The following is a 10,505-nucleotide window of genomic DNA, read 5'->3' as shown; positions in this document are numbered from 1 at the left end:
CAAAAAATAGTTCCAATTTTTTTAAATGGGTATTTAAAGAGCAAGTCACCCCCAAATCAACTTTTTTTTTGCTGATAAACTGTATAAATGTGTGTCTAATTGTGCTGCAGACACGCGTAGTCAATAATTTGGCACTTCAGTGCATCTTAGTTAAAATTTAAATATTCTGCCTTAAACTGTCAGTGTTGTGCCATTGTCAGGTAAAAACTCTGCACTGTATTTGAATTTAAATCTGCCACCGCTATTGGCTAAGAGGTATGCCATGATGTAAACTGGTACATTATGATGTCACAATGCTGTTGTGAGCCTGTGTGTGTGTGTATTTGTTAGTGGCTCCGCCCTCTCGGTCTGCTAGGCAACAGCATTTGTTGCATTTTTCAAACATGAAGAGGGAGTGGAGTAAGTTTCTTGTAGGGGGTGACTTGCTCTTTAAAAGTATGTGAGTATTCACAGGGATGGGAACAGAACTGTGTCACCATGCCGGTCAGTTTCACATTCCAAAATAAATAAATAAAAATTAAATGAGTCAAAGCGCCATTTACATGTTAAATATTGGATGTGATCCAAGACTCTATCTAAAATTAACCCATTTAAATCTTTTTTTTTTCAGTTTGTTTCTTTTTATTTTATTTCCCAAATTATGCTTTTCTGCTTTCATTTATCAGAAATTCACATTTCATGATCTGAAAAGCATTTATAAAAAATTTTTTTTAAATAATTTTGGTTGATTTAATAGTACCCCATCAAATGTGCATTTCCTAACATCACAAAAACACATAAGTGTTTAAATCCATAGGTTTTAGTCACTGCCACACACATCCCACTAGTGATTATGTAAACAATACAATGTACTTAATTTTCTTTGCATACAAACCAATTTCAAACTTAAAATATTGAAATTAAAAACTAATGCTTATTAAAAATGTTGCTGGATAATTAAACTGTCTGTATGAAATCATGCAACAACAAAAAAAGCACAGGTTTTAGAAATGCTGCTGACCCACTGACATCTTCATCAATCAGCTGCTCGAAAACGCTCACATGCGCGCGCGCGCGTTTGTGTGTGTGTGTGTGTGTGAGGGGGAAGTGGGCAAAGGCTCCGCCTCACTCAAAGAGCAGGAGACAAAAAAAAAAAAAAAAAAGGAAAAGCAAACTGATACACACCTCTCAATTCTGGCAGGAGTGTTTATGAAGCTCAGAAGTAAACAGCAGGATCAGCAGCAGGAGATCCGGGGCTTCCTCCCCCACACACACTCACCGAAAACAGCCACCGCTTCCCAGCGCCGGAGGTTGTCCCGCTGCGTGCAGGATTAAGTTTTTTATGCCATCTAAAGGTGGATCACTATCTAAATCCGAGATAACAAGCGAATTTGAAATGCGTAGCCTGCGATGCTATTTTCGGAACCTCTGTAGAGCCGACGTTTGAACTCGGTAAACATCCAGTCGAGGTAGGATTCAAGATTATTGCACAAACACACAGAGGGGGAAACGGGAGGTGATGTCAAATCTTTCCGTGTGGGTGATAGTTTTCTGCTCGCATTGCTGTCCATGTGTCCCTGCGCCATCATACATGAGGGACAGGGAGGGGGGAGTAGCTGATACTTACTGGGATGGAAACAGGTTTTATTAAACCGCCAGTCAGTTCAGGAACCATAAGGTAACTGGTTAAAGATCCAGTTAAGGTACACGTGTATTTATCAGTGTTACAACTGATGCTCTGCTTTGTTTGAATAAATAAGGAGAGAGTTTGATCAAAAGTTTTGCTTCTTGTGAATTTTGGTGCTTTTTTTTGCAGCCAAACAAATCCACTTTTTTATTTTGACAGGTAGAAAAAACAACTCTCCTTACTCTCACTGTTTTTTTTTTTTTACTGCAGTTTTAGTGGAAGAAAGCTTGAAGTGGAGGAGGATGGAGGGGGCGTCTCCATTGTCTGACCAGTGAAGGGTGGGGATAGAGGCTGTATGCAGATGTGCTTCTGGCAACGGACATCTGCTCTACCCCCGTGGGCATTGTCACAACAGGCAGGGGGAACTTTAGTGTGGAGCCTGCACAGGAGGGGGAAAAAGGCTTTTGTTAATGATGTGCAGGCCTTGGCCTGTGTCCTTCCAGATCACAGTGTTTGCATTTTAATAGCTACATTTAATCATCTCAAGGGGTTCACGTTGAATTAGAGGTTATGGGCGATATTTACTGCCAAACCTTAATTTCAATAACGATGCAACAGATGCACTTATCCTTTCCCTCCCCTCCTGCTTTTCCACTTCAACTTGCACCTTCTTTCCTCTCCCTCCTCACTTGGGTTTGAACTTTCTTTCCTGCCTATGTGCCCCCACATGTGCAGAAGCCGGCCTCTTAAGGCAAATGCATCACCGACTGACAGCATCGTGTTGCCTTTTGTGGCAGAAAATATGTAATATTTGTGATCTGCGCGGCTTCTGCTTCATGTAGACAGAAGATGTGTGTTTGTGTTGGAAATGCAGAGTCTCATTCGCCGTAACAGATATTCCCTGGTGGCTGGTGGAGTCAGTGTACTGTGATTATGAGCATGATTTGTGCTTGTAGGGAGCGCCGTTGTACATGGCTGATCTGCTGCATTGCATGCTTATTTAGTGACGCTTTGTGCATGTGTGCGTGCGTGTGTGTGTGTGTGTGTATGTGTGGGTGTGGGTGTGTGCGAACTATTGGATAGCTGAGAGACAAGCCGGACAACAAGTGCACCAACCATGAGAAGATGACTGTCTCTCATACAGAAGGGGTGGATACTAGGCTTACTCTGTTTATTTATTTTACAGTAAACCAATAATGAAAGTCCTACAAACACAGCACCAAGAATGCCAACAAAAAAAACATTTAAATTGTGCAGTGGCTGCCTGTTTGGAAGCCGTAGAGGCCGTTACAATTGGCTAATCATATTCCAAGAGCCTAATACTCCATTTAACACAGTAATTTGGACGCTGCTGAAATAGCTCTTGTGAACACTTCTGAGGATTCCCATAATGGCCGAGGCTTCTAAAAGTTCCCATAGGTTGCTTTGAGATGATTTTCACTGTCATGTGATGTGATTGAGCTGCATGCATTGTGGAGCAGAGGTAATGGGTGTGAAATGACACCATGCAGGCAGGCTGACACACACATGTGTGTGTGATGTCATGCAGACAGAAGGTCAGATTAGTCACACTTATTCCTAATTCTTTCTCTGTTTTGAGTTTTGTTGAATTTAATGGAAAGATTGTTCATCTTTATTAGAGATAGAAATAGCTTTTTGAGTTTCATGCAAATCATTTGACTTCCTAATTCTTGGAGGCTTTAACGCTCCAAACAAGGATTGTTCTGTCATGTGGTTTACTGTGGTACTTAGGGGTATTACTACGACGGGCCACACTTCTCCTAATCTTTGAGCAACAGTTTAGTCTCAACAGAGCAGAGTTTTTTATCAACTGTGTTGAGTGTAATTGGTGCACTATCTTCCTGCACCTGTTCTTGGCTTGCTGTTACATGCTCTGTTGTGTCCCAGTCCCAGATGCTTCTGAGGGTCTTTGTGTGTGGTTGTCACGGATAGTTTTGAGAGTGGATGTGTTGCTCCAGCAGCAGGTGTCTGATTCTTCTCACTGATAAGACCCATTTGCCCAGTGTGCTTTAAAGGAACGGCTCACTCTGATTCTTTGTGTGCACTCTTGTGTGGGTGCTTTCGCGCTTGTGTGCTGCTGCTGATATGATTTATACAGTAGTGAGGGATACATAAGTCCTCAGTTGTTTGCTCTTAACTGCAGCCAACTCTCATGGTTGCTTTTTCGCTGTGACTTTGTCTTGCAACATCCTACAAGATGAATTGTGGGCCTTGTAAATTTAATGTTATTTATCGTTTTCTTTTGAATGAGTTGTAGCAAGGTGTGTGTGTGTGTGTGTGTGTGTGTGTGTGTGTGTGTGTGTGTGTGTGTGTGTGTGTGTGTGTTTAGGGGGTCATATTTATTTTCTGTATTCTGTATTTCTAAAAGGTTTTAAAGAGCAAGTCACCCCCAAATCAACCTTTTTTTGCTGATAAACTACATAAATGAGTGGCTAGCCGTGCTGTAGATATGTGTAGTCAATAATTTGGTACTTTAGTGAATCTTCGTTAAAATTAAAATATTCTGCCTAAAACTGTCAGTGTTCAAATTCAAATTCAAGGATACTTTATTAATCCCAGAGGGAAATTAGAGTTTCAGTCAACACAATTCTGAGATCAAACATATATACATAGGTATAGACACATGACAAGAATTGGTGACTGTGGTCATTTGCAACCCGAGTCGCGCTACCTTAATAGAGATCAGAGGGTTTATATGAGGTTTGAGTCAGGTGGAGGAAAAAAAAGGCCATTTCTATTGGCTAAGAGGTACACTATGATGTCACCTGGTACCATATGATATTACAATGTCGTTGTGAGCCTGTGTGTGTGTGTGTTTGTTAGTGGCTCCGCCCTCCCGGTCTGCCAGGCAACGCCTCCTTTGTGGCTGATTTATACTTCTCCATCTGCGTCAGTGCGGAGACACGCAACGCCGTTATGCGTTGGCGCAAGGGCTCTCCAAAAGGCTCACAGAGGATGCAAAGACATGCCCAAAATTTTTAACATTCGTCGAAAGTGACAGAGACCGCAAGCTTGTGATTGGTCAGGACGCCGCTTCCTGTATATTCGTCACCAACACCGCTGTAGCATCATTAAAAAGTAAACCGATATGTTGCGGAAGACCCAGAACAGATTGAAGAACGCATCTTGGAAAAAGTCTGAAAACATTAACATTCATTCACCCGTGAGTGAAGGAATGCAAAAAACGGAGCAAACGTGTATCGAAACGATGGAATATGTGGGTTTAGAGGTGGTGACCGTATGAAGAGGTGAATGAGAATGAAGGACTAATTGTTATGAATTGGCCGTGTTATCAAGTCTCAGAAATATATAAACACATTGTTAAATACAGTATTGGAGACTGGATACATGTTATGTTGGCAGGATACCACAGAACAACGCTACGCCCTCTGTTGTCCTGGCGGGGAATTGCTTTGCAACACTCCGCTGCCTGAGCAGAAGTTCGAATGTGAAAACCTTTCCGACACTCCGTGTGCGTCTCTCTGTTGCAGAGCTCACAGAGAAGTATAAATCGGGCTTTAGACTCTAGTAGGGTGGCTTTTTCTTTAACTTAGATGATAAAGCATGAAAATGTGGCTATGCAACCATGTACTGTTGCCGGTTTTTGAAAGTAATTTATAAAGTGACTGAGAGAGGGCAGTTGTTGATTTAAAATCTTTAATGTTTTGTGCAAAGATGAAATTTTATTATTGCATTTTTGAAAATATTTAAAAAAAATGCATTTTGCATATTTGATCCAATTGTTTTTGTGGGTTTTACATGAAATTTTAAGGAAAAGAATACATTAAAGGAATCTGTTGGCCTAATGAGTAAAGTAGCACCTCTGAGAAAGTAGCACTGGGATGTCCAGCTGTACCTGATTCACTTCTTGAGTGGAGTCGTTCCATGTCAACATGGCATTGTGTCACGCCCTGTCCTGTCTACTCTTAGGTTTTGTCTGTTCTCCGTTAATTGCTCCCACCTGCCTCTTGTTTCCCAATCACCATAGCTCCCGCTCCTCTCGTATTTAAACCCCTTCTGTTCTGTGTTCCCTGTCGTGTCATTGTTTCAGTGTTCCAGCGTGTGTTTCCAATAAATCGATGTTAGAAGTCCTCACCTGCCTGCCTGTTTTCCTCCCCGCGTGTGGATCCTTGCCTCACCTCAGCTCACCTCGCCACACACTCGTGACAGAATGACACGACCACCTGAAGGGTCCAGCGAGGAGATCCTCCCATGGAAGTATTTATTCCAGTTCTTCTCCGCCGACTATCGACCGGCTTCTCCTTCCCCAGCTCCAGCTCCGCCTCGCCGCAGACGGCGTCCCCGACCTTCTGTCTCGGCGTTCCTCGCCGCCCTTCCGGAACCGGACGGGACGTTGGAGGGAGAGATGCTCCGGGATCGCTCCAGCTTCGAGGGCACGAGGCTGGCTTTCTGCTCCCCCGGGGTTGGTCCACGGCGTGGGGAGAGACGCCGGAATCCACCGCAGCCCTGCGCTTCAGGACGGAGCTGCGAGCCCACCGCTGGCCGTGCTCGGTGAGCCAGTTCGGACACGCCCCCGGTCAGACCAGCTGTCCCGTCTCCGGCCGAATCGGCGTCTGCAGGAGGAGGAGCTGCGCTCGCAGCCCTGTGGGCGGAGCACGTCAGTCTACAGGTTGAAACAGCCCAGGTTCGTCAGACCATCGAACTCCAAGTCCTCCAGCTAGATGATCTGCTCGCTGAACTCCGCGGGCTCCAGCTGGACGATCTGCTCGCTGAGCTCCAGCTGGACCACCTGCTCGCTGAGCTCCAGCTGGACGAACTGTTCGCGGCTCCGGCTGAACCAGCTGTCCCGCCTCCGGTCCACTCGGCTCCTCTGTCATCTGTGGGAGGTGGAGCCACACCCACAGTCCAGCCAACTGAACTGGCCAGTCAACGGGCTGAGCTGGTCCGGCTTCAACAGAGCGCCCATTCTAATCAGCTCCGACTCGACGCTCTGCGCTCCCTGTCTTCAGCACTAGCACTGCTCGTTCACTCAAGGCCTGTTTCAGGGGGGGTCCAGAAGCAGACGGTGCAGGCCCAGAAGCAGACGGTTCCGGTTCCGGCCCAGAAGCAGACAATGCGGGCCCAGAAGCAGACGGTACCAGCCCAGAAGCAGATGGGTCTGGTGCAGGCCCAGAAGCAGACGTTACCAGCCCAGAGGTCAGCGGTTCGGGGACCGGCGGTCCAGAAGCCAGAGGACCAGAAGCGGATGAAAGTCAACACCGCCTCCATTCCAAGGGTCGACGCCTCCATTCCAAGGGTCGACGCCTCCTTTCCAAGGGTCGACGCCTCCATTCCAAGGGTCGACGCCTCCATTCCAAGGGTCGACGCCTCCATTCCAAGGGTCGACGCCTCCATTCCAAGGGTCGACGCCTCCATTCCAAGGGTCGACGCCTCCATTCCAAGGGTCGACGCCTCCAATCCAAGGGTCGACGCCTCCACTCCTGAAGTCGGCTCGTCCGATGACGTCGCCGCCTCCACTCCTGAAGTCGGCTCGTCCGATGACGTCGCCGCCTCCACTCCTGAAGTCGGCTCGTCCGATGACGTCGCCGCCTCCACTCCTGAAGTCGGCTCGTCCGATGACGTCGCCGCCTGCACTCCTGAAGTCGGCTCGTCCGATGACGTCGCCGCCTGCACTCCTGAAGTCGGCTCGTCCGATGACGTCGCGTCTGGTCTGACGTCTCCTCCGTGTCCGGTTCTGATGGTGACTCTGAAGGTCGCTCCGGTCCAGCCTGCAGGGACTTTGTCGCCGGTCCTGCCTGTGTCCCCGGCCCAGCCTGCAGGGCTCCTCTACCGCAGGCGCCGCCCTCCCAGGGCCCGTCGCCTCCTCTTCTGCCCCAGGCGCAGGCCCCCAAGGGTCCGTCCCCATCTCCTCATCTGCCCCTGGCACAGGCCTCCAAGGGCCTGTCCTCGCCTCCTCATCTGCCCCAGGCGCCGGCCTCCAAGGGACCGTCGCCTCCTCATCTGCCCCAGACGCAGGCCCCCTAGGGTTCGTCCTCGTCTCCTCATCTGCCCCAGGCGCCGGCCTCCAAGGGCCCGTCGCCTCCTCATCTGCCCCAGGCGCCGGCCTCCAAGGGCCCGTCGCCTCCTCATCTGCAGCAGGCGCCGACCTCCAAGGGCCCGTCGCCTCCTCATCTGCAGCAGGCGCAGGCCTCCTGACTCTGCTGATCCCTGCCGCCTCTCCTGTGGTCCCTCGGTTCCTCTGGGCCCTCCCTCCGGGTCCCCCTCCTCCCGCCCTGCTCCTTGTTCCTGTGGGCGTCTGGGATCCGCCCTTTGAGGGGGGGGGGGGGGTACTGTCACGCCCTGTCCTGTCTACTCTTAGGTTTTGTCTGTTCTCCGTTAATTGCTCCCACCTGCCTCTTGTTTCCCAATCACCATAGCTCCCGCTCCTCTTGTATTTAAACCCCTTCTGTTCTGTGTTCCCTGTCGTGTCATTGTTTCAGTGTTCCAGCGTGTGTTTCCAATAAATCGATGTTAGAAGTCCTCACCTGCCTGCCTGTTTTCCTCCCCGCGTGTGGATCCTTGCCTCACCTCAGCTCACCTCGCCACACGCTCGTGACACATTGCCACTAATGAACTTAGCAAAGGCAGAAACGGCTTTGACACAGTCCGTTTTAAAGGTATTGATGTAAAAGTAGTAGCTGAGACATTTAATGAGACCACAACAGATGCATGAGATCATGTAACACTTCTAGATTTGACCTATAATTCAAATTTCTCCCTTTTAAAGCCATACTATGCAACTTTTTCACATTTTTAAATCATTTTCTTCAGCCAGTACGTGCTAAAATGACCCTTTACAAAGTTAATGAAATGTCACTCAGACCCCCACCGCCCTATGTGGCCAGAATACCGCATTTGCAACTTCAGGGTGGTGGGCCTCCACCTGCTGGACTTTAAAAAAAATTCAGCTTTCATGCCTGGTGCTGCAGTCAGCTTTGTGCACGTTTCTTGTCTTGTGTCTATGCCATCGACATATAAACTGGACAATTCATTTCCATAGGCTCCAATAACATGTTTTCGAGGCTAAATGGGAGGTGGCCACAGCCGCCATTTTGACCGTGTCACAGGTTCCGTCAAGCCCAGACAATTCCACAAAAGGGAAGAGAGGTGGAGCTGAGGGTGGGGCTGTAAGGCTGGGATCAACTGACGACACCCGGTCGAACTAGCTACAAGCTAACCTGAAGCTAACCCAAAGCTAACGCGGAGGTGGGAGCTAAGCTAACGGAGGTAGCAACCTAGCTACAACCGGAGTTAACTGTGCACAACACCAGAGCTTCTGAGTCAGAGATACGCCAGGCTGACCGCTGGGTAAAACCGGGTGGAACACAGAGGTCTCCCGAAAGCTGCTGAAAGCCGTCAGCCCGCGCAGCAGACAGAAGGCGCGATCAGACAGATGCGCCGAGCTGCGGGGAGGAGAGAAACGGGTGGAAAACATCGGTCTCCCGAGAGCTCCACAAGCCGATAGACGGAACCCAGCTCCACCAACATGTTATATTTCAACCCATTTTCTAAAGTGCAGCATTATGTTAAATGCACTGGGTTTTACCCTATTACATTTAAATTTCATGGTAAAACAGTACATGTTAAAATCTAAGCTCAGCTCGGCAGTGACCTAAAATACATAAATATAATTTTACTTACCGAAATAAAATGAAGTGGAGACTCCTTGGACGCTCTATTAGTGCAATTAATGCCACAGCAAGTCATTTTGTCCAACAATTGCACAAATAATGTCCAAAACAGAATACACAAACACAGAGACTCAAAATCCTGGAACAGTTTCCAGGCCAGACCGAGGCTCTACTGAGGCCTTTCCATGGAGCTAGCTCTGTGGTCATGTGGGTCGGATGCTCATTAATTATACAGAATTTTAGGCTTTTAATACACTTAAACAGAAGAGTGAGAAAAAATTCACCCCCCCTCAGAGTTGTCATGAGTGTAAACTAGATCATTTAAACAAAAACATGTTTTGGTACCAGGCTGTAAACATGTTTATTTCTGCTGTGAAAATGGTATTTTTAACATGGGAGTCAATGAGGATTTGCTCGCTTCTGACACCAGCCCCCAGCGGATGAGGGTGGAACTGCAATTTTTGGTACTTCCGGGTTTGCCTCCATTTTTGAGCCGCATTGTGGGGGCTTGGTCTATGCCTATGTATGTATGTCTGATCTCAGAATTGTGTGTACTGAAACTCTAATTTACCTCTGGGATTAATAAAGTATCTTTGGATTTTGAATTGAATTGTTTCCTCCATGGTTTATAGTGAACACAGCTGATTTGTTTAATTTAGTGATGAACCTCTCCTGCAGAAACCAATGAAGGCTGGGAAGAAATTTCAGCTGTTAGATTAAGGTGTTAAAAAGACGAACGCACAGCGAGGAGAAAGTTTTCATTTTCAGTTTGACCACAGAGAATTAATAAAAGACACTAGGTGGTGCTAAAATCAAGCAAAACCACCAAGTGTGCCTTTACTCATTAAAGATCTTAATTAGCCGATGTGTCTGCATGACATATTTTGTTCATTTTATCTGACGTTCTCTTTTTAAAAAGTAAAAGTTGTCCAAAATACCAAAATTGTTTACATGAAGTGTTTTAAAAGGGAATTAATGATATTAGGTGGATATCAGTCCTGACCATCGGTCCTGACACGTGGACATAAGTCCAAGGTTTAAAAATTTGAAGACAAAACATAAGTATGAAAGCTCTCCTTTGCACAAGTGCTTGTGTGTGTGGATGTGCGTGTCACCTCTGCAGAAACGAACTCAGACAAAGCACCATCTGCACGCAGCAGGTTGTCCTGACTGCTTGTTCCTCTCGCCGGGACAGAGAAGACGTTTTCTGTGTTATGAAACCCACTCTGCTTTTGCTGCTGCTACAC

General features: G+C 47.2%; 1 protein-coding gene across 2 annotated transcripts in view; it reads left to right on the top strand.

Annotated features, from left to right (window-relative positions):
- Nucleotides 1-1,148: 1,148 nt before the first annotated feature.
- LOC107375984 (C-terminal-binding protein 2) overlaps nt 1,149-10,505 on the top strand; it is a 65,358-nt gene continuing 56,001 nt past the window's right edge. The window contains exon 1 of one of the 2 annotated variants that reach the window (XM_054750324.2): nt 1,149-1,334. The gene's annotated coding sequence lies outside the window, so the exon portion shown is untranslated. Of the gene's footprint in view, nt 1,449-10,505 lie in introns of both variants that reach the window. The other variant, XM_070542544.1, reaches the window with a different exon arrangement.

This window comes from Nothobranchius furzeri, chromosome 12 (genome assembly GCF_043380555.1).
Source record: "Nothobranchius furzeri strain GRZ-AD chromosome 12, NfurGRZ-RIMD1, whole genome shotgun sequence".
NCBI classification, from domain to species: Eukaryota; Metazoa; Chordata; class Actinopteri; order Cyprinodontiformes; family Nothobranchiidae; genus Nothobranchius; species Nothobranchius furzeri.
Note: the sequence above shows the minus strand (reverse complement) of the source record. Positions and strands in the feature narration are given on the sequence as shown.